At 50.1% G+C, this 24054-nt stretch overlaps 1 pseudogene across 1 annotated transcript in view; it reads left to right on the top strand.

The window, feature by feature from the left end:
* Nucleotides 1-24054, top strand: part of LOC144103489 (venom metalloproteinase BumaMPs1-like) — a 99201-nt pseudogene that overhangs the window by 26236 nt on the left and 48911 nt on the right. The window contains exon 6 of the transcript XR_013308300.1: nucleotides 18786-18883. The product of XR_013308300.1 is annotated as a venom metalloproteinase BumaMPs1-like (transcript). The remainder of the gene's footprint in view (nucleotides 1-18785; nucleotides 18884-24054) is intronic.

Here is a 24054-nt window from a genome sequence, read left to right as displayed (position 1 = left end):
TATCGTTGGACACCTGAACCGCGCCGTAAGGGAAGGAATAAAGGAGGGACTGAAAGAAGAAAGGAATAGGTGCCGTAGTGGAGGACTCCGGAATAATTTCGACCACCTGGGGATCTTTAACGTGCACTGACATCGCACAGCACACGGGCGCCTTAGCGTTTTTCCTCCATAAAAACGCAGCCGCCGGGGTCGGGTTCGAACCCGGGAACTCCGGATCAGTAGTCGAGCGCCCTAACCACTGAGCCACCGTGGCGGATAAGAAAAGACTTCAGCCAAAGGATTTCCGCTTCAGCCGCATAACATAGCCATTACGTCACTAATAAAGAACGAATGACCTGGAAATGCTATCAGAAGGTTTTTCTTGCGCTAGTGAAGGTTCCTGCTTGGCTTGGATTTTGAATGATCCGCTACACGGAGCATTCTATGAACATTCATTTCGTTAAGAATTCTGGTCAAGACTGTACATCTGAACACAGCTAAGGCATGCAAACTAGCAGGCTGGTTAACTTATATAGAATAGTTAACTTTTTACTTATTACTATTAGGCTCCTCAGCTACTGAGAGGCGTGTAGTCCACGGTAAGCAATATTTATATCAGTGTTTAGTATCTTGAAAATTCGGTTAGCCTTGGCGCCGGGGCCCAACAAATTTTGGCTATTTCAACGAGTTTTGTGCACTGATTCTGGAAAGCGCATGCATTTCGACGCGATGCAGCAAAATTTGTGGGCACAGCGCCGAGAGAATCCGCGTTTCGAAATTCTTAAAACTGCTTTAGATATTACTTACGGTGGTCTACATGCCTCTCAATAATTAAAGAGCCTAACAGTAATGGTTAAAAAGTCAACTTTTCAATCTTTGTTAAGCGTCCTGCTATTTCGCAAGTTGTAGCTGTAATCTGATGTACCACACCCCTGATAATACTACACCGAAAAAAGTGGTCTTCTTGCTCAAAAAGCCTATTTTTAAAACTTCTGTAAAGTATTAGGTGAAACACCCTATACGCGTATATTAGGTAATTCCATTTGCTTGAAAGCCTATAACATATGTCCATGCATGAGCACATAATGTTTTTTTTGGCAAGACTGATATACGAAACAAGGCCTGAGCCACTGTGTGTTTAAAGGCACATATCACACACAAGGCAAATGTCAAATACAAGGCAAATATCACACTACTCAAGACGGATAGACAATTCGTCGGGAACACTGCCGACATTTTTTTCTGCGCGGAAAGGGGGCTGGGTTGCTGAGATAAAAGAAGATGAAATTCCCGCAATACTACCACATTTAAAGCACTTGCGAGAATTGAGCTGCCATGACGTCACTTATATAACAGCATTGCAACCCAAGCAATCAAAGCGCCGCCCTCAAAGATTGGAAACACGGCTGGAAACCGAAAAGCTCAAGTGAACAGATCAGTGTTTATGGCGGCAAGGTGAAGTGCAGGCCGCCTCTACCTTCCCCCTACTTCGATAATGTCTCACCGCTGCATCCCGCTTTGATGTGTCCAGTTGCAAGCTCTGTAGGTGGGGAAAGAAATTACGCCAAGTTTACGATACGCAGACTCTAGAACGAACTGCTGGCCATGTTCACGAGTGTGCAGGTATACATGCTTGACGATAACGCCAGCGTGTACTCTTCGGTTGTAATGTCGTGAGCTGAGCACGTATGCTTCGAAGGATGCTCAAAAGCATGGGAGCAGCTGTGGCCGTCTAATGCATTCAGTCAACACCCCATCTGAGTGTAAAATTGCGCTCAAATTTCTCGTGTGCACCAGCGGAAGATGCCAGTCAAAGAAGATTAAATTGGTCAAATGAAAGAACGTAATCTACCCAGGAAAATTTAGTCTCAAGAAGATCAGATTTTGGCAGATCAATTACATATTCGTTTTGACTTTTGATTGCTGAACTGATGATTGCCACTTCAAACCCGAGCTCTCATGCCTTATTTCAGTGGAGGTGCCATGCTAGAACGCCAGTGTGCTCTGCTGTATAGCGCACATTCGACAACTCCATATGAAATAAATTATTCTGGAACATCATAGTACGCAGAGTCACTCATAACCACAGAAAAGATTCGTATTTTTAGAGAGAATGTTCTACTTCACCAAAAAAGCTACAAAGGCCGATTCATCGCTTAAACCATGAAAAAAAAATATTGACGTCACTGGGATTCAAAGCCGCGGCACAGAGAATATATCTGGTCCGCTGGGCACTGCACGAGGGCACTATGCTATCGCCGCAGCCAACCACGCATCTTGTTAAACTGCAACACACTCTCGCGCTGGGCATTTCACATCTTCGTTATCATCTACTTTCGTCCGCGGCGTTAACAGATCAGGTCAGCTTAGTCTCAGCCAGACCTTAACTTGAATTCAATATTGTTCCCAGACGTGCCAATGACCCAGCAAAGCATAATCGTCAGCCGACTAGGCTAAACACATGCTTTAGCACATTTACACGGTTTAACTCGGTTAGAACTCTACATGTTTTTATAGCCTTCTGGTGTTTTCGGATTTATAAGTCTGTGGAGACGCCGAAAGACTGATATCAGATAGCTTTGTGTACAGGAAATATTTGAAAATATTTTCCTTGATGCCGTGAACCCCCCTGCGGCTACTCCATTTTTAGCTGATTTATGGGGTTTAAAGGGGCTGCGAAACACCGCTTGAACGGATGCCGGTTACACTTCAGATTGATTCTTTATGTCGCACAGATGCTGTCTCAAAAATAATTGCGAGAGTCAATGCATAGAAACGGTAGTTATTCAATGAAGAAATTTCAAAATACAAGCAAACAAAATGCTGCTCTCAACTCGATTTTCGCGCAGCTTCTCATTCCCATATAACTCTCCCAACGACGACACCTAGTGCGACTAATCAAAATAAATAGCCTATCTTAGCACGGGGCAGAAGCTTGCACTCCATGGTTGCCTGTTCTCTGTAGCTCGTTCATGCCAAGGCTGGCAGCGCCGTTTGCATGGTTACAACAACCATGTGAACGCTCAGCGGACCCTGCGATGGTTCATCGTCACCTCGTCGGCGCAGAAGGAAACACTGATCAGCGACGTTTCCTTACTCATGGATCCGAACTCGAGCGCGAAATATTGCGACGGTGTGACAGCCTGCGCAATATATCAGGCACATTTAGCATAGCGCGTACCGCTACTGCTTGCCGCCAACTATCGTCCGTCGCTTCTAGCGTGCTGGGTGGTCACGGCGAGCAAGGAGCGCGCGCTGTTGACGGGAACGTGGCGTCATCTGGCGCCGCCGCTCGGTGATCCTTCATAAGCTGATGATGCGCACTGCTTGCTAAATGTGAAACGAACGCATCCTTCCTTGGGGCCTAAACGAACGCTTATAGAGTGCAATGGCTCGATCGGATCGATTCCGCAAAGCCGCTCACAGATATATGGAGAGTAGCCATAAGTGTTGAGTGCTAGGTCGTAGGATGTCTACAGAGAGGCGCAAAGTCCTTCGATGGAAAAAGTAGCCAGAGCCTCCGGTGGTGTATTTTTGTTTCACTTGCTTTGCAGTGCTTGGTTAGTTAGAGTGCTACAAGTTGGTTTTGTTAATTTAATATAAAACACAAAACTTGACAAAACGTATCTCTGGTTATTAACACAATTTGCAGTATATATTTACTCTTTGTCCAAATATGAAGCTCCCACTAAGTGATGTCATATCCGCTGCTAGAAATCACCACTGTATGGTGACACCGTCAGGGCCACGAACTTGTTTTTGCGAGCTAATTAAAATACTAAAAACCACAGCATATGCGGCACGACCGATGCTAATAGCATCATTATAACTCATTCTATCCTACCGGCAGGCAAAACAATGCACTGAAAATGTGTTTCTTGGCCCCTTTAAGGTACCAAAGCGACTAAGGCTATGATGAACGTAGTAGCGGGCTCAGTATAACTTCAAGAAACTCTGGTTCTTTAACGTGCACTAATATCGCACAGTACTTCGGCCTCTAGCATTTCGCCTCCATCGAAATGCAACCAGTGCGGCCAGAATCGAATCTGGTACTCTCGGGTGAGCAGCCGACCGCTATAACTACTGAGCCACCTCTACTACTTCTCTATTTTTAGGTATGCCCAACTAGGTGAACACAAGTTCTTCTTTGGGAGGTGCCCGACGCAATACCTGAATAGGATTTGCACCTCGCCTCCAAAATTTAAAAAAATGGCACTAGTCAAAATGCCACCTGACGTCATTTATCTCGGAGGGCGGTCGTCCAAAATGACAACAGGGCTTGGACCAATTGCCTTCGCCGGTTACGACTTCATTCCGCTTCGGACTAGCATCAGAACCCCAGCAAGTCGTCTCCGACATTTTTTACATTACAGTTCTGCTCCGATTTTTCTGTTATCATAAAGTGAGCGAAAACTCCGGCCTGGGGCGGGGCCAGCCCATCCCTAGCGTCACAGTGAACGAGCACAAGAACTGCACTAACGCTACTTGTTTACCAGCTTTCTCCGCTGTTACTAGAAAGGAGCGCTAAAGCAAGCGCGTTTCCTCTCACGTGCAGAACTGCGATAAACTCGCAATGAAAGGCCGCACATGGCACCCTGCCGCCCTTGTATATCTTCGTGACGCCAAGATTCAAATAAAGTACGGCACTTTTTACGCCGCAGCATTAAGCTGCCGTCCATCGAAAAACCACCTAGTTGTTGGCTTTTGCGTAGGTTTTTGAGATGTCCAGAAAACCTCTATTGATCCAAAACGCCCAGACGTCCTACGCTGAGCTGTGGAATAAAAATGAATAAAAAACCTAAATTTTGATGTCGAGGTCAGAGCAGCACTCAAATTTCATTAGGACATCTAAGGTTGTACAGGAAATCAATCATGTTGAAAAGAAAATTGACATAATTAGTCCGATACCGAATCCATGACCTCAGCATAGTGTGGCAGGCACGCTACCTTTACGTCATGCAGCAGGATGCCTACTGCGTCATGCTAATCAGTGCGCGCAATTGGAATGAAGCAATAACTTAAAAACCAAGAACCACTAACTATGTTGCTTCACACCCTGACTGCGAAGCTAAAGTGTCTCCCTAAGTGTTTTGTTACGAAAAACAGAAATATCCGAGAAGAGCTTGGTTTGGTCTATTTGGTTTCAGTTTATTGGAAACATACTCACCCCTCCCCTCCCCCCGCCCTAAAATAACGACAACAAAGGAGACAATACTGCGCTGTCCCGTTTGTTTTCCGGGCTTTATCTTTCTTGCGCTGTGATTTTGAAAATATCTGACAATTTGCAATTCAAACTCATGTTTTCAGCAGTAAGGGAAGATCAGAAAATGAAATGTCGAACTGAATTTGTTGGCGGCATCTGCCGCTACATGGTTTATTAAAAAGAGGAAGCGCTCTTTATTGCCCAGCGTAGTAAATAATGCCTCCTCCTACTCATCATGCTCGGCCTGACATTCATTAATTCTAGAAAAGCTAGCGCACGGTCTTCAAATGCTGAGAAATACTTGATAAATGATCCAGTTTTGAGCAACCCGGTTCCCGACTTCCCGGCGAAACGCAGCGCCTGAGATGAGCAGCTTGGATGAGGTGCGTTGAAAATCACAGGAAGTTGGTAGGCGTTAATTGAGATGTAGATGTGCGATGTTCCAGGCATATCCTAGTGTATTCAACTTGAGTTGTGGGAAACGTGACAGCAATTCGCTGGCTTTTCACCTAAGGAAAGTACTGAGAAGGTACCTCGCCGCATTTAGTAGAGGGAAAGTACCGCGGTGGTGTAAAAAGCGTGATCTGCTAAATAATTTTCTCTCATGCTTTTCACCTTCGATCTGAATCCGGTCATTTAGGCTCCAGATTTTCAATGAAACGAGCAACCTGGAACTATGCGTCTTGGAACAAAACGTGCACGATTGGATCTGAAATAGAAATACCCGCCCATATTACCTTGCATTAGATTGTGCCTATATTTTAACACGGCGATATATTGCTTAATTTTATAAGTAGAGATCGTGCGCGTGCAAAAATTATAGTCTATTGCCGACAGGCATGAAGAACAGTTCAAATATGTATTTAAGGAAATGTTGCACTAGTCCCGTAGCTTTATGGCGAGATAAGCTAGTGATTTGTGTGTTTCCTGATGACAATGGTAATCCGCTAACATGGCAAAACATTTATATCTTAATGCGTGAACCTTTGGTTGTTGACAGAGCCTCGTGCCAGTGGCCGTGCGCGCGTAAAATACAATGATTGGGCGGAATACTTTGGAAGATTGCTTCAAGCGCAGTAACAAATATACCAGTAATGATCTTAGATGCTGGGTTGGCCATGGAAAAAACTGTCTCAAACAAACCCGACCGCGGCGGCTGCGTTTTTATGGAGGAAAAACGCTAAGGCGCCCGTGTGCTGTGCAATGTCAGTGCACGTTAAAGATCCTCAGGTGGTCGAAATTATTGCGGAGCACTCCACTACGGCACCTCTTCTTCCTTTCTTCTTTCACTCCCTCCTTTATCCCTTCCATTACGGCGCGGTTCAGGTGTCCAACGATATATGAGACAGACACTGCGCCATTTCCTTTCCCTAAAAACCAATTATTATTATTATTAACGAAAAATTGCTTTCTGACCTAACTGAGCACGCGACAGAAGGGAAATTTCGAACTCGACTCGAGCACAGCAGTGACACAACCAGCAAGACAACACGGGGACACTTTTAGGTGTCGAATGGCAATCCTGACCAGGCTAACTACGTCAAATAAGAGGAAAGCAACTCTTTCACTATTCTTCAGTTAACCATATCCTCTGGCAGCTGTGGCCACCCAATGCCCATAAATTTCCTAATATCATGACATTCAGCGATCCCCTGCCGCCTTTCGCTACGCTTGCCTTCGCTTAAATCGCAACAGTTTCATTAAAGGAGTACAGTTATGTCTTCTTTGCATGTGATGCCCTAATGATGTACAGTTTCGCGAAAGCTACTTATATGAGGCATTCCGCGAGCATCATCACAGTGACCTCTTCACAGTGTCACTTTGAAACAATACCTGCTAAATTTAGGGATGGTGGTACTACGTTCCCGCTGACGGTACAGTAAAGGTGCCGGCAAATTACGCATTCAGAAAATAGGATGGATACCATAGAATAGCATAGAAACAAGAACGAAAGACTGTCCAAATTTGAATTGTGCACCTGTTAAGCAGCGCCTTTTGCAGTCCGGTTATGACCATTGCATTTCAACGAGCCAGCCGGCCTATTGGTACTCAAAGTCTTGGGTTCGTTGAACTCCGGGCCAGATTTTGCACGCTTACGCTCTGTTTTATGGGTTACAAACGGATGGAGTCAAGCAAGAGGATGAGAAGGGGTGTGAGCAAGTAAGCTAGGGTGGTAATGAGCTGGTTCACCACCCCGATTGTATAGCGACGATGGTGATGGATGCTGGGACGTGGTTTAGATAGCTAATGAGCCAGCGCTTTGTTTACGAATGATACGTCATACCGACGTATTATATTTAAACGCAAGGATGAATTGATTTTACATCGCCGCGTGTGCAAGCGGTAGAGTTCGCCAAGGAACTCAGCTTTACGGTGAACTCAGCTCAGCGGTTCGTATATCGTAGTGACATCATAACCTGCACGTAGGTAACACAGTGAAGCATCTGTGGCACCACGCAGTGTGCGCGCTAGCGTTCTTTTTATCCATATTTCGCATAGTTGACGATTTGGGCAGACATAGTGTAAGCTTTTCGTAGTCTCCTTGAAGGCTTCAGTTCTGCTCTTGCGGGAAAAAGCGGGAGATAGCTGTATTATATCTAGCCACCGCTTCTGCTCTTCTGGAGTCCACAAAGCGGTTGTATGGAATAGAGTGTCATGAATTCTTAAACGCACTTAATTTCAAGGGCAATGAACCTTTAACATATGACACGCAAGGATTGTCGCGCGTAATCACGACAGTTCCAGAGCTCTCCGGTCCAGTCTTTAAGCTTAACCATAAAGCTTAACCAGGGTGGGGGGGGGGTACCCAAAAAAACATGAAAAAAACATTCATTAAGGCTGCGAACTGGGCGAATTGGTACTGGTTCATATTTGAACAGCGCAATAAAAGAACGGAGCACAACGGAATGGTGTCCATTCGTCGTTGTGTTCCGTTGTTTCATTCCGCTGTTCAAATATGAAAAAAATGAATATTTCGCGGTATTACCTATGACGAAAAGCAGCATTTCCTTTACACATTAATGAATGGGATAAACTGGAGCACGAAAACAAGAAAATAACGAGTGATTACTCACACTTCACTGGCGCTTAGAATATGGTTCGAGCCGCACAATTTGCAAAGCATCTGACCGTGCGCCGAGTGGCTTTGAGCGGGTAGAGCCGTACAAAACCACTTCGTATTAAGTTCGCCAACTCGTCGCAGCGTGATATGGGGCCTCAAACAGCGGCGCAACAGTTTTTCTCTCAGCTCACATTTTTGAGCCAGCGTCCACACCCATGCTGAGTTACTTCGGCTCTATTTCATTCCGCGCCGCCGAAGGTTATAGCGTCAGGCGTCGGTACTTCGCTGCTTCTCTGTGCATAACCTCGGTGTCTGTGAGGCTTTTTCGCCTTGATCAGACAATCAGTCGTCACTCTGAACGGAAGTTGTCTGAAGTTGACATGGCGAAAGAGCCGAGTATCTGAATTCAAGTCTGCACGAAAGGCTTAGGTGGCTGTTGCACAAGATTAGAAAATTCACCGGCCTGGTTGGTGACGCCTTTTGGCGCCAACTATTTCGGCAGGCCTCAGCATAGTGTGTGGCTTCGACACCTAGTCGAGGCTAGTAGCACCAGTCATGAATTCTTTGAGGGGGATCGCTGAATGTGAGGGCCCAGCACTTGCACTATCGTCATAATTCGGCACATTTCGCGGCTGAGGCGAAAAGGTATTTAAAGCTATGCAGCTCATATGCATCAAAATTCCTTCTTAAGCGAACGCTACTTTGAAGGCACGATGCAGGTGATGGCCGTTTGAAGAATGATGGGCAGTGAATCACAGCTACTTTATAAGGACTTCAAAAGCTTGGCAGAGTTTTATCCGAGAGCTCCGCTTGTGTAAAAAAGGTCATAGGAACCAAAATAGCATCATTCTAACTATTCTGGAGCAACAATTCAACAGGGGATTGTCAAATTACTATTGGAGTTTTTCTATCCCGTTTTTTTAACCGTAGCCGTGCTGGACTCTCTCAGTCGCAAAATACAGCTAAAAAGTCGACCCTAGGAGTTCTTCAATAGAGGAGGCTAGCAAAAATGGATTTGGTCGCTTACTACTTTGAACGGCTTGCCATAAAATAATTCGCGAAATTTTACTGAGTACAAATTATCTTTAGGCGCTGCTTCTGTGCCATCAAATAGTTGCCTCAGAAATCGACAATGAGTGACTATAGTATTAAATACGTTTTAGCTTTATTCTTGTTTTGAACAAGTACATCGAGTGTCCCTAGCTCCTAGCAACAGTGTATCTCGATTTCTGCGTTTTCATAGAAAATTACCATGACTTGTGGAAATTTCAGGCGGCGTTGAAGCTTCTGGAATGCTTCGACTTGTGATGCTTGTCATTGGAATAGGACGTCCGTGCTTGCCAATTTTATATTGATTCAGCAAGTTGAGAAAGTGGAGAAAAGTGATGGCTAACGATATTATAAAATGTGTTTTCTTGGATTAAGAAGGCTCTATATTACCTAACTCCTCTGCGCACTTGGTAACATGAGCTTTTGTTTAGCCATGCAGTCAAGGCGCCAGTGACTTTAACCGGCAACGTAGCAGTAAAATATTGTCACTGAGAAACGGTTGACGTAAGCAGGGCTGGTTTACTTGCTTTAATTAGACGCGCAAGACGTTGGAACGCGCAAGGCAGCAGGCCGCACGAGAGATGAAGAAGACGAGGCATCTAGCCCCGAGATGGCTCAAGGCTTGCCAACGGCCAGGAAATGCAGTTTAGCCGCTGTATGGCGCCACTAGAGTATTTAGTAGCGTAGCATTTCTCCCCCTCTCTTGAAGACACCGACTCGGTGTGGTAGCAATTGCAGGCAGGACCACAAGGGTAGTCGCACGTGTCTGGCGTGTGGTGTAGACACGCGCGAGGGGCTAGCGGGCGTGGTACGGCTTCATCCGAGCGACGTGGACAACTTCGGAGGTTGGCCGTCTAGAAGAGCGAACTGTTCCTTGGGGAAGAACTTCGTAGGTAACTTGACTGAGCTGGCGGAGCACCTCGTAGGGGCCAAAGTATCTGCGTAGAAGCTTCTCAGAGCGTCCCCTCATGCGGATTGGGCTCCACACCCAGACTTGTTCGCCAGGCAGGTAACGCACATTTCGGTGGCGGAGATTGTATCGCTGAGCGTCGTGAGCTTGCTGGTGCCGGATGCGCTGTCGAGCGAGTTGGCGGGCGGCCTCAGCGTAACGAACAAATTGGGCAGCACCCATAACAGAGGGCGTAGCGCTAGCTGGAAGCAGCACTGCATCCAGCATGGTTGTGGATTCGCGACCATGTACTAAACGAAATGGATTGAAGCGTGTCGTTTCCTGGACCACAGTATTATAGGCAAAGGTGACGTAAGGGAGTATGGCGTCCCAGTTCCGGTGGTCCTCGTCGACATACGTAGAAATCATGTCGGCGATCGTCTTATTGAGCCGTTCGGTGAGCCCGTTCGTATGAGGGTGGTAAGCGGTTGTTTTGCGGTGACTGGTGCCGCTTAGGCGCACAACTTCCTGAGTAAGGGCCGAGGTGAACGCTGTTCCCCTGTCAGTTAAAACGATGGTTGGTGCACCATGACGAAGCACAATGTTCTGAATGAAAAAGTTCACAATTTCGTCAGCAGTACCACGGGGAAGAACTTTAGTCTCATAGCATCGGCTGAGGCAGTCGGTGGCGACCACAATGTAGCGGTTACCCAGAGAGGACTCCGGAAATGGGCCGAGTAAGTCCATGCCAACTTGGTGGAAGGGAACCTGAGGCGGATCAATAGGCTGGAGTAGGCCGGCTGGCTTAGTCGGCGGCGTCTTGCGACGCTGGCACTCGGGGCAAGTTCTTACGTAACGTTTCACAACTGCAGCAACCCTTGGCCAGTAGTATTTTTGCTGTATTCGTGCCAAAGTTTGACAAAAACCCAGGTGACCAGAAGATGGGTCATCATGGCTCACCTGCAGGACATCGTCTCGAAAGGCCGTAGGTACGAGGAGTGGATAGACAGCTTCTGTTGTACTGTAGTTTTTCTTATACAGGACGCCGTCACGCAAACAGAAAGACAAGAGCCCGCGCGAAAAGATTCGCGGGGGAGACTGAGCGCTTCCTTCTAGATACTCAATGAGGGGCCGTAGTTCGCTGTCGTCCCTTTGGTGTTGAATGACAATGGACGTGGAGATGGCACCAAAAAAAAACATAATCGTCGTCGGGGTCAGCTCGGTTGTTCTCCATAGGAGCACGAGACAAACAGTCGGCATCACTGTGCTTCCTACCAGACTTATAGACGATGGTGACATCGAATTCCTGAAGTCGAAGGCTCCAGCATCCAAGCCGTCCCGAGGGATCTTTGAGGTTCGCCAGCCAACACAGCGAGTGGTGGTCGCTAACGACCCTGAAAGGGCGGCCATGTAGGTACGGGCGAAATTTTGTTACTGCCCACACAATGGCCAGGCATTCTTTTCGGTGGTTGAATAGTTCGCCTCAGATCGTGACAAGGTGCGGCTCGCGTATGCGATTACGCGTTCGAGACCATCCTGCCTCTGCACAAGGACCGCACCGAGGCCGATGTTGCTGGCGTCTGTGTGTAGTTCAGTGTAGGCTGACTCGTCGAAGTGTCCAAGGATGGGCGTACTTTGGAGACGAGTGCGGAGGTCTTCAAAGGCTTGCTGTTGCTCCAGGTCCCAGAAGAATGGTTCGGAATCTTTCGTGAGTCGCGTGAGGGGCTCAGCGATCTGGGAGAAGTTCTGCACAAAACGCCGATAATAGGCGCAGAGACCCAGAAAGCGGCGCACACTGCGCTTATCGGTGGGCACAGGAAAAAGCAGCCACGGCAGCAGTCTTATCGGGGTCTGGGCTAACCCCTTTAGCGCTCACGATGTGGCCCAGAAACTTCAACTCTTCGAAAGCGAAGTGACACTTTTCGGGCTTCAGGGAAAGACCGGCCGACCGAATTGCTTCGAACACAGCGCGCAGGCGTCTCGGGTGCTCTTCGAACGTGCCAGAAAAGATGACAACGTCATCCAAGTACACGAGACAGGACTGCCATTTGAGATCGGTAAGAACGGTGTCCATCATCCTCTGGAAGGTTGCAGGAGCCGAGCACTGGCCGAAAGGGAGCACACGGAATTCGTACAGACCGTCCGGTGTAATAAAGGCGGCCCTTTCCCGGTCGCGTTCGTCCACCTCGATTTGCCAATAGCCGCTTCGTAAATCTAGTGACGAGAAGTACTTGACGTGGCGCAGCCGGTCCAGGGAGTCATCAATACGCGGGATAGGATAAACATCCTTTTTAGTGACTTTGTTTAAACGTCTGTAATCAACGCAGAACCGTAGGGTTCCATCTTTCTTTGCCACTAGAACAACAGGCGACGCCCACGGGCTCGTCGACGGCTCCATCACGTCGTCCTTCAGCATTTCTCGAACTTGGCGGCGAATGGCATCGCGCTCCTTCGAAGAGATGCGGTAGGGTGGCTGACATAACGGCCGTTGGTTGGCGTCAACTATAATTCGGTGCTTTGTGAGCGGTGTCTGCCTAACCTTGGAGGTCGAGGCAAAGCAATCGCGGAAAGACTGGATAACGCTTTCCAAGCAGCGTTTCTGGTTAGTTGGGAGGTTTGGGTTCACGTCAGTGTTTATGGGAGTGGTCGGTTCCTCCACTGATGCCGGGGCTCCGGACAAAGCGTGCTGTCCCGCCTATTCGCTGAGTTCCTTGAAATACGCAATAGCTGTTCTGCCAGGCAAACACTGAGGTTCACAACCAAAATTGGCCACCAAGAGTTCGGTTTGGCCCTTGTTCAGTTCAACAATTCCTCGAGCAACACATACTTGCCGACCAAGGAGCAGCGACATGTTGGTTTCAGCGATGCCACGAATTTTGGTGCTGTTATCGCACTCTACAGTAACAAACATGCTAGATCTTGATGGGATCAAAACGTGGTCGTCACAGACGCATAACTTAGCCCTGCGTGGCTCGGTGTCGTCGTCGACAGGACCTTGGGTGGAAAACGACACGATTAGCTCCTGGAGGTTGATAACGGCACCGTACTCTTGAAGGAAATCCAAACCGAGTATGAGGTCTTTGGAGCACTCGGGTAACACAGCAAAGCAGCCAGGGAAAGTTACACCGCGGATCTGGATTTGCGAAGTGCAGACACCGATTGGAGTTACCACGTGGCCACCAGCTGTCCGGATCTGCGGCCCAGACCAAGGGGTCAGAACCTTCCTCAAGACCGTGGCTAACCGTCTGCTCATTACCGAAAAATCGGCGCCGGTATCCACGAGTGCGGTAACGTCGTGGTTGTCGGCGGATACCGGAATTTCGGCGGAGACCAGTCGGTCGCAGCGCGTCGTCGAGGTCGTCGGGTCAGGTCGTCGTCGGTCGGAGCGTCGCGGCGAATCGTCGGATGGAGGCTCTTGACTTGGTCCAGTAGCGGCAGCCCAACCCCCGGAGGACGCCGTCTTCAGTTCTCCCGACGTGGGGACGTACCTCTGAACTGGCCAGAGGATGACGGGCGGCCGGGTGAAGAGAACCGCCTTGGGGATGGCGATCGGAACTGGCGTCGCTGCGAGGTCGAAGATTGCACGTTATCAGCCAAGTACTGTTCGATATCCCGTGGTCTTTCACCGTAGCGTGGTCGAGGTGCGTCAGGAGAAAACCCCCTTAAACCCATCCTGCGGTAGGGGCAGTGGCGGAGGATGTGGCCGGGCTCTCCGCCGTGGTAACAGAGCGGCCGATTGTTTGGCGTACGCCAAACGTGCGCTTTGCTCACGGGGGGCCTGAACTCCTGCGGCACGGAGGGTGCTGTTGCGATTGGCTCCTGCAGGTATTGCACAGCAGCGATGGGGGAAAAGGCTCGCATCGCTGGCCCGGGACTTCGTAGCGCCTCGCTGTACGTCATAACGGAGGGCGCCGTGTGTGGAGCTGGGGGTGGCTGCACAACTAGTCGGATGTCTTCGCGGACCACGTCCGTAACGGCAGCGACGCTGACCTGTGGAGCTTCAAAGCGAAGTTTCGCCAGTTCCTCGCGCACAAGGCTTCTCACAAGCTCCCGAAGGTCCTCGGCGGGCAGCGACGTAGGCGTGTTCTGGGACTGGGAAGCGGCTGCTACAGTAGCCTGACGTCCGTAGAGGGCGCCCCGTTCCTGTAAAGAGCGCTCGATACCTATTGCCTCCTTGGTGAAGTCGGACACTGTTCGTGGCGGGTCACGGACCAGTCCGGCAAACAGCTGCTCTTTTACGCCACGCATTAAGTGGCGTACCTTCTGGGCTTCGGGCATAGCAGGGTCGGCCCGATTGAACAGTCGGGTCATGTCCTCGATGAACATCGCGACGCCCTCGTTCGGTTGCTGTGATCTCGAGCGCAGGGCGATTTCAGCTTTCTCTTTTCTGTCGCTGCTGGTAAATGTCGCTAACAGCTCTCGACGAAAAGCCTCCCAGGTGGTAAAGGAAGCTTCGTGGTTCTCAAAACACGTTTTGGCCGAGTCCTGCAGCGCAAAGTAGACGTTGCGCCGCTTGCGCTCGCCGTCCTACTCATTGAAACCCGCCACTCGGTTAAAGCTGGCCGACCAGTCTTCGACGTCCTCGAACCTGTCCCCGTGGAACGGTGGCGGCGATCGAGGTGCGTGAAGGACAAATGGCGGGGCATTCCCGGAGTGCTGACTTGTTTGGCTAGCCGCGGTGGATGTCATGACTCTTACCGGCGCTGTCAGTTGGCCGAACTCGGGTTGTAGGCCTCGCAGGCGGCGGCTCGCCTTGTGGACTGGTGTTGTAGCCACGCGTTGAGAGCTGACGTCAAAGGTGTCCTCGAGGTCAGCGTACATGGGCCGGTACCCCGCACCTCCACCAAATATATCACTGAGAAACGGTTGACGTAAGCAGGGCTGGTTTACTTGCTTTAATTAGACGCGCAAACGTTGGAACGCGCAAGGCAGCAGGCCGCACGAGAGATGAAGAAGACGAAGCATCTAGCCCCGAGATGGCTCAAGGCTTGCCAACGGCCAGGAAATGCAGTTTAGCCGCTGTATGGCGCCACTAGAGTAGTTAGTAGCGTAGCAATATTGTCACGACCTGAGGAGCCGTGCAGGTAGACGTCGGGGGGAACAGAAGGCTAGGCGCTTTAATCAGACAGCCAGGGTCCAAAGCACAGAGCCAGAGCGCCTCGGGAGCCAACCAACACTTCGTCGTCGTCTTTGACTAAGCGTGGAGGCCGCGCGGCGCGTTCGGCACGTGGCATTATTCCTCCCCGCGAAAGCAAACACCGTCTCGGTGTGGAATGGGTTATGCACAGGGAGAGAAGAAGGGGAAAAACAAACGAAAAATAGGGGTGAGGTGAATTATACATCCGGCGCTAATTGAGAGGTGAGGAGAGTCAAGTTCACACGTGGGATAAGGAGGTAAAGGGGCGACACACAGCGTGCACACAGCGCTTAGTCACGCGAATAGTACGGTTTTAGGCGCACTACATGGACGACTTCAGGCCGTTGATGCTGACGGCCGGCGACCACAGTTCCATCGGGGACAACTTCGTAGTTGAGGCTGTTCAGGCGGCGCAGAACATTGTACGGCCCAAAATACCGATTGATAAGGTTTTCGCACAACCCCTTGCGGCGCAAGGGTGTCCACACCCATTCCTTGTCGTCGTCTAAGGTGCGACAAACGTCGATAGTTAAACACCGCATCATCACGCCTGAAGGAGCTCGACCCATCCATCAGCAGCCCTATCGTGTGTCCCCTCGGGAGCGAGATGCTATACAAACACAGGTCAGAGATGCTCACGGACGGCGTCATCCAACCGTCAAGCAGCCCGTGGTCGTCTCCTGTCGTCCTGGTGAAGAAGAAAGACGGAACACTGCGATTCTGCGTCGACTATAGGAAACTTAACAGTGTGACAAAGAAAGACGTGTATCCGCTGCCCCGTATCGATGACTCCCTCGACCGTCTTCGCCAAGCCAAGTACTTCTCTTCGGTAGACCTCAGGAGCGGTTATTGGCAGATAGAAGTCGATGAGAGGGACCGTGAGAAAACCGCCTTCATCACACCGGACGGGCTCTACGAATTTCGCGTCCTCCCCTTCGGGCTCTGCTGCGCTCCTGCCACTTTCCAAAGAATGATGGACACCGTCCTCACAGGTCTGATGAGGCAGACATGTCTTATTTATCTTGACGAGGTCATTATTTTTCCGCAACGTTCACGGAACATCTGCACCGTCTCAGAACTGTCCTCGAAGCCGTTCGTTCCGCCAACCTCTCTCTCAAACCACAAAAACGTCACTTTGGATTCACCGAATTGAAGTTTCTCGGGCACGTCATTAGTGCTGATGGAATCCGAGCTTACCCAGAGAAGCTTGCTGCCGTTGCTGCTTTTCCGGTCCCCGTTCACAAAAAAGCAGTTCGACGTTTCTTGGGCCTGTGCTCCAATTATCGTCGCTTCATTAGAAACTTCGCCCAGCTTGCCAGCCCTCTGACGCTCCTAACCCGGGATGATACATCATTTTCCTGGGGCAACGAACAGCAGACTGCCTTCAACGAATTACGACGCCGACTCCAATCGCCGCCAATCCTAGCACATTTCGACGAAGATGCCGACACGGCGGTACATACGGATGCGAGCAACGTCGGTCTTGGCGCCGTTCTCGTCCAGCGGCAAGACGGTGTCGACAAAGTAATTGCCTACGCCAGCCGGGCACTGTCGCGCGCTGAGTTGAACTACTCTACCACCGAAAAAAAAATGCTTAGCCGTAGTCTGGGCAGCAGCTAAGTTCCGCCCATATCTGTATGGCAAACCGTTTTGTGTCGTCACCTACCACCATTCGCTGTGCTGGCTAAAAAATTTAAAGGACCCTTGCGGCCGCCTCGCCCGTTGGGCATTACGCCTGCAGGAATTCGATTTCACCGTCACCTATAAGTTCGGCCGGAACCACACCGACGCTGATAGCCTGTCACACGCCCCCGTCGAACCTCCTCCACAAGACACCATCGACGACGACAGCTTCCTTGGAGCCGTCAGCACGTCTGAGCTCGTCTCCAGACAGCGTGCCGACGCCGAGCTGCGTCTGCTTATAGAACATCTCGAAGGTGGGCACCCTGAGATACCACGGTACCTAGCTCGTGGGATATCATCGTTTTGTCTCCGGAGCGGGGTGCTTTATAAAAAGAACTCTACTTCCAGTCCGAAAACTTACCTGCTCGTCATACCGTCTGATTTACGGGATGAAGTTCTCCTGGCCTGCCATGATGAACCAACTTCCGGCCACCTTGGTGTTACCCGCACCTTGTCCCGAATCCGGCAGAACTATTACTGGCCCCAGCTCACGTCAAGCGTCAAGCGTTATGTCCGGACATGCCGGCAATGTCAGCGGCGGAAGAAACCGACGCTCAAGCCTCCCGGGCTGCTTCAGTGCATCGAGCCGCCACAAAAACCATTCGACAAAGTCGGCATGGACCTTTTTGGGCCATTTCCTATTTCGTCGTCCGGCCACAAGTGGATCGTAGTCGCCACCGACTACTTGACCCGTTACGCTGAAACGAAGGCCCTTGCGCGAGGTACTGCCGCCGAAGTTGCCCTCTTCTTTATGCACGAAATCGTGCTTAGACACGGCGCCCCATCGATCATCATTACTGACCGAGGCAAGGCGTTTCAAGCCCGGCTCCTACGTGACGTCTTAACGCTTAGCCACGCAGCTCATCGACCCACAACAGCGTACCATCCCAAAACCAATGGTCTAACGGAACGGCTCAACAAAACATTAGCGGACATGATCTCGATGTACGTTGACGTTTAACATAAAACGTGGGATGAGATCTTGCCGTACGTCACCTTCGCATATAATACAGCGACGCAGGAAACCACCCAGTTAACCCCGTTCCGTCTCGTCTATGGCAGGGAGGTCCGCATGATGTTGGATGCGATGCTCCCGTACGGCGATGAAGAGGTAACCCCTGAAGCAGGCAACTTCGTGGAAAACGCAGAGCAAGCCCGTCAGCTGGCCCGCTTGAACATTAAGGACCAGCAATCCGTCGATGCTCGACACTATAACCTTCGGCACAGGGACGTGCACTACGAGCCGGGTGACAATATCATTAGCTGGATTTTCGGCCGAGGATGTTGGGGCAAAAATTATGTCGGCATTTCATATCTATTTCGCCAAAGTTTTCTGAAGCACGCAGGCTGCTTTGTGCCTGAAACATGAAAAATGCGAACTTGTGGTGTTAGGCTATGATCAGGAAAATACATTATTTGAATTCCGAAGACAGAGCCACGACTTGATATATTTTACTAAGCCATGCACAGGGGTCAGCACAACCATCCCGCTATGCAATAATGCTACACCTTGCTGCAAAGCCATCCTGTGTTCTTGTGAAAGCTCTCGACATCACAAGAAAGAAGCAGTCTAGCAAGGCGTCAGATATAATTTTAGTGCGGTACATTATGTATTTTGCAATAAATGATTTTGTTCCAGGTGTTAATGGGACCAAAGCAACGCCATTCACCTCTGGGCGTCCTAACCGCCACACACGTAAGTTGCACTGAACCGCATTATCAGTGGCTATTTAAACGTTGTCTTGCTTCTTCCTTCCTTCAAGGCTACGAATTACCAAAAAAGTATACCCGGAATTATTATTGATGGTCGACAGGAACTTCACCGTGCAATTTGATACACCGATGAATCTACTGAGATACGTTGTGATCACCTTGAATGCGGTAAGTTAATGAGTGAATCCTTTTCATTTCTGTGCTTTCCTGCATTTTATTATTTCGTGATTTCTTCCTTATGCTTATTCTAATCCACAGAAGAAGGGTTTGTAGGTCGCATCAGTTAACGATCTTAAAAAATGGTTGATACTGAGCTTATGAGCCGAATATTCAAGGAGAAAAATGACTAAGCAGTGTGACAAGAACTTTCTTTGTTTTCCAAACAGGCTGGGCAGCAAGCGCAGGATATAGAAAAGGCGGTCAAAGGAGAGAACACGAAGAAAGCAAAAATGAATATTGTCTCACCAAGCACTGCCCTTTCACAAACATACACAGGGCAGCTGTCGATACAGCAGTGCACTGCAGTCCTTGAGCACGTATCCGCAAGTTGGCAAACAGTATTCAGACTAAACGGTCTGCTCCTAAAACCTGCTTTAGAGCTCTCCCATGGTTTCAGTAAAGGATGATAAGTGTTTGAGTGGTTCTAAAGGCTTCAAAAAAAAAAGTTCTTTAAGTGTTTAAAAGCCTCAATGTCTTTGGGAGTCTTTATAGGAGCCCTATGGCTCTTTCTGGACTTTCTAAAGAGAAAAATTATATAAAGTGAGGAAGGGACCTCTTCAAACCTTAAAAAGCTTTAGAGGTGGACATGTGTCATAAGTGTTTTTCAGCCCAGCCGAAAAGCATGTCGCGAGAATTGGACCAAGGCTGTAAAGGTTAGACGCCTTTAATGACTCGTGCACTCGTCTCTGTGTATTTTACGGTATTAGTACCGTGAAATCACCTGAAGGCAGCGTTCAATATGGCTAAAAGTCAAATAGCTCTTGCATAACTGAGGGTTCACAGCACTACGGAACTATTTATATGTGCCGACTTCTGTCAACAGAGGCAAGAAGTTGTTTAGTGAGACCTTATGACGCAACTTTTAGCAGCACATCATGACGGAAGCATTTGGTAGGGTTTGCAGCAGGATAATAATTTCGTTTTATCGTTCGCTTAATGTTTAGTTAACAACCGTTGCGCTTTGGCTCATAATAGTTCAATTAGAATCGACCACAGACCTTAATACCGACAAGCAGCTGTTTCTAGGTCAAGAAGATGATGTTTATGAAGAAGGAATGAATTGACAGAAATTTTCGCAGTGCTCGAAGAGGCTGCAGCCATTTCGTTCGGCTGAACCAAAGTTATTTTGACTTTTGGCGCTGTATCAGCGGCATTGTGCACTTCTTGAAAACGCCTTGTTTCCACCAGGATTGAACAACATATTAGGAGAAGAAATTTCGGGATGATGATTTGGATTGCGTGCGAACAAAATGCGACAGCAGTTTTTCATTCATTCACCAATATAGTCCAAGTTTGATTTTGTACATGTCTCGATTCTTTTCTATCTCTGGTTCTATTCTTAGTCGATTACTATTCATAATCTCTTCTTTAATTCAGTTTCACTGAGTCGTTCTTGGTCCGGCCATTCCTTCCTCCCCCTACAGTGGTGAGAAGGATTTCTCTCCCAGAACCATGCTTCCTGCCACACCGCATGGCTACCAGGTGGCGGTGCCACCCTGACGACGGCGCCGCCGGAAGCGCCTCACAATTCTCATTTTCATGGCCCTCCTAACGTTACTGCAGTAAAGAAGACGACGAGCATATGCGCAAGCCGCATGGTCATCGCCTGGTGCATGCTCCTGGTTCCATTGTAAAGAAGACGATGAGCATATGCGCGAGATGCATGTTCATCGCCTGGCACACGCTCTCGGCTGGACTAGCTGACCCGCTGTTGGCCCTGCTCCCGTTAGGAAGCTTCTCAGAATAAACCCCACCTTACATTTGGTGCAGGTGCCGGGTAACGTCCTCTCGCCCTGGAACTCCGCAACCGAACGCTACCCCCTACCGCGATGCCTAACCACCAAGCCGTCCAAGTGAGCCCGGCCGCCGTCATCTGTGCTGGTTCTCTCCGCCAGCGAGACCCCGCTGTCTTCAGTGGCCCGGACGACCATGATATTGAGGATTGGCTCGCATCGTATGAGCGGGTTAGCGCATACAACAAGTAGGACGCGGAATCCAAACTGAACAATGTGATTTTCTATCTTACGGGCGTTGCGAATCTGTGGTATCGGAACCACGAGGCGGACATTTACATCATGGTCTGCTTTCCAATCTAACTTCTCAGAGGTATTCGGCAGCCCGGCAGTCAGAAAACTCCGTGCCGAACAGCGCTTGCGTGCGCGGTCACAGCAGGTTGGCGAGAACTTCACGAGTTACATCGAGGGTGTCGTCGATCTGTGCAAGAGGCTGAACGCTCAGATGCCCGAAGCCGACAAGATCAGGCATATTCTCAAGGGCATTGATGACGACGCCTTTCAGATGTTGTTGGCGCGAGACCTGCGCACCGTCGCGGTAGTCTTCACCCTGTGTCAGAGCTTCGACGAACTACGCAAGCAGAGGGCTCTGACACGCGAACACACCACGAACGTCGACTCGCTTGCTGGCCTGAACGATGCAAGAGACCAGTCATCGCTCCTACCGCACATCAAGAGCTTCATCCGAGAAGAAGTTGCTCGCCAGCCCTCGCTTATTTCCCGCCATCAAGAGCCATCACCACACATAGCTCCGAATTTGCGGCACATCATTCAAGAACAGGTCGCTGAAGCTCTCCCGCAAGCCCTTAAGTCCACACCTCTTGCGACCCCACTGACATATGCGGACGGTGCTGCGCGACCTCGTCCACCTACCTATGCTCCGCCTCTTGGTGCCGTTCGAGAGCCCGCTGCTTTTATTTCGCCGCCTGCTCATCTGCGAACTTCCTGGAGCACGCCTGATAATAATCGACCGCCTGCTCAACTGGGAAACTCCTGGCGCACGCCAGACAACCGCCCGATCTGCTACTTCTGCGGCTTGCCAGGTCATGTGGCGCGGCTTTGCCGTCGACGCATGAACATGTCACGAACACCTCCTGAAGTTTCCGGTTACTCGTCCCAGCTTCAGTACTCACCTCCTGCTGAGCCGCCCCTAAGCCGTTCTCGGTCTCCTGAGCACACCGCCTTCTCTGGACACCGTTCGCCTTCTCCACGTCGACGCTCCATCTCCCCGATGCGACGGCGTCCCTCGACCACTGAAGAGGAAAACTAGGTGCCGCAGTTCCTGAGGCGAGAACTGCGCAGTCGTCAAAATTTGAAAGGCCTCGTCTGTCTGCCACCAATTTAAATGAAGTTTTTGTAGAGGGCGTATCTGTGATGGCGCTTGTGGACACCGGCGCTGTGGTTTCTGTCATGGATGCAGCGCTTTGCCGATCTTTGAAGAAAGTGAAGACGCCCCTTTCTGGCCTGTCGTTACGGACTGCAAGTGCGCACCTCATCCAGCCGTTAGCAGCGTGCACTGCTCGAGTAGTCATAGCGGGCATTTTACATTTGGTTGAGTTCATCGTTCTGCCGTCATGTTCGCATTCGATCATCTTGGGCTGGGACTTCCTATCGCTTCATGACGCGGTCATCGACTCTGCTCGGGATCAAGTAGCGCTCTCCACGTTGCCGAAACCCGTGCCAGAGACTGAAATTTGCAGTGACCCTGTTCCTGCTAAAGCTTTTGTCACCGACAGTACCGATATTCCTGCGTGCTCTTCCGTGGTTGTGCCTCTCTCCTGTTCTTGTGTTCGCGATGCCAGTGTCCTCTTAACGCCGTCTCCTACTTTTCTGCGTCGCCATTGCCTGCCGCTGCCTTATGCCCTGCTCACTTTCTCCGCCGGACTCACCGCACTGTGGGTCTTCAACCCGTTTTCAAGCCCCTTCTCTTTGCGCCGTGGAGAATGCGTCGGCGCCGTGCAGCTCTTTGATTCTGTTTCCAACCATCCCGATGCTGCCGCAGAATCACCGCCGGTCGCCATGGACGCCCTCAGCTCACCTACTCCTGCGCCCGCCCCATTGTTGACCGACCTATTCCTTCGCTCTATCGACGCCACTCTACCTCCAACTCAGCGAACCCAGCTTCTTGCGCTACTTGAGGAGTTTTGCTCGTCCTTCGATTGCCACCTATGCGGTTTGGGGCGCACGTCGACTGTCGAGCATCACATTGAAACCGGCGCCCATGCCTCTCTGCTACAGCGCCCATATCGTGTTTCCGCCGCATAACGAAGAGTTATTGAAGAACAGGTAGACGCCATGCTTCAGAGCGGCATTATTCAGCCTTCCACCAGCCCCTGGGCCTCCCCGGTTGTCCTCGTCAAAAAGAAGGATGGCTCCGTTCGGTTTTGCGTCGATTACCGCCGCATTACTAAGATCACACGCAAAGAGTCTACCCTCTGCCCCGTATTGATGACGCCCTGGACTGTCTACAAAGCGCGGAGCTCTTTTCTTTGCTTGATTTGCGCTCTGGTTATTGGCAGGTCCCAATCGCAGCTGCAGATCGTGCAAAACAGCGTTCGTGACCCCTGACGGCCTCTACGAGTTTACCGTCATGCCTTTCGGCCTGTGTAACGCTTCTGCTACTTTTGAGCGAATGATGGATACCGTTTTGCGTGGCCTCAAGTGGAAGACGTGCCTGTGCTACCTGGACGATATCGTTATCGTTTCACCTAACTTCCAAACGCATCTATCCCGCCTGCGGGACGTCTTGACATGCCTCAAAAACGCAGGCCTGCAGCTAAACGTAAAAAAATGCACCTCTGCAGCCCGTGAACTGACAATTTTAGGTCACGTTGTGTCGAAAGACGATGTACGCCCTGACCCAGCGAAACTTCGTGCCGTGACTGACTTTCCTAAACCTTCCACCAATAAGGAACTTCGCAGCTTCCTAGGGCTCTGCTCCTATTTTAGGCGTTTCATTCGCAGCTTTGCCTCAATTGCTGCCCCTTTGACTCAGCTCCTCGGCGCCAATGTCGATTTTTCGGCTTGGTTACCCGCTTGCGACGACGCCTACAACACCTTACGTCGTCTCCTCGCGGCACCTCACATCTTGCGTCATTTCGACCCGGCGGCTCCGACTGAAGTTCACACGGATGCCAATGGTATTGGTCTCGGTGCAGTGCTCGCTCAGCGCAAACACGGATACGACGAATATTTCGTTGCCTATGCCAGCCGCACACTTACAAAGGCTGAGTCTCACTACTCTGTGACTGATAAAGAGTGCCTCGCCATTGTGTGGGCCTTAGGCAAGTTTCACCCTTACGTGTACGACCGTCCTTTCGACGTCGT

This window comes from Amblyomma americanum, chromosome 9, assembly GCF_052857255.1.
Source record: "Amblyomma americanum isolate KBUSLIRL-KWMA chromosome 9, ASM5285725v1, whole genome shotgun sequence".
Classification (NCBI taxonomy): Eukaryota; Metazoa; Arthropoda; class Arachnida; order Ixodida; family Ixodidae; genus Amblyomma; species Amblyomma americanum.
The sequence above is the reverse complement of the archived record's forward strand: the minus strand, read 5'-3'. Positions and strand labels throughout refer to the sequence as shown.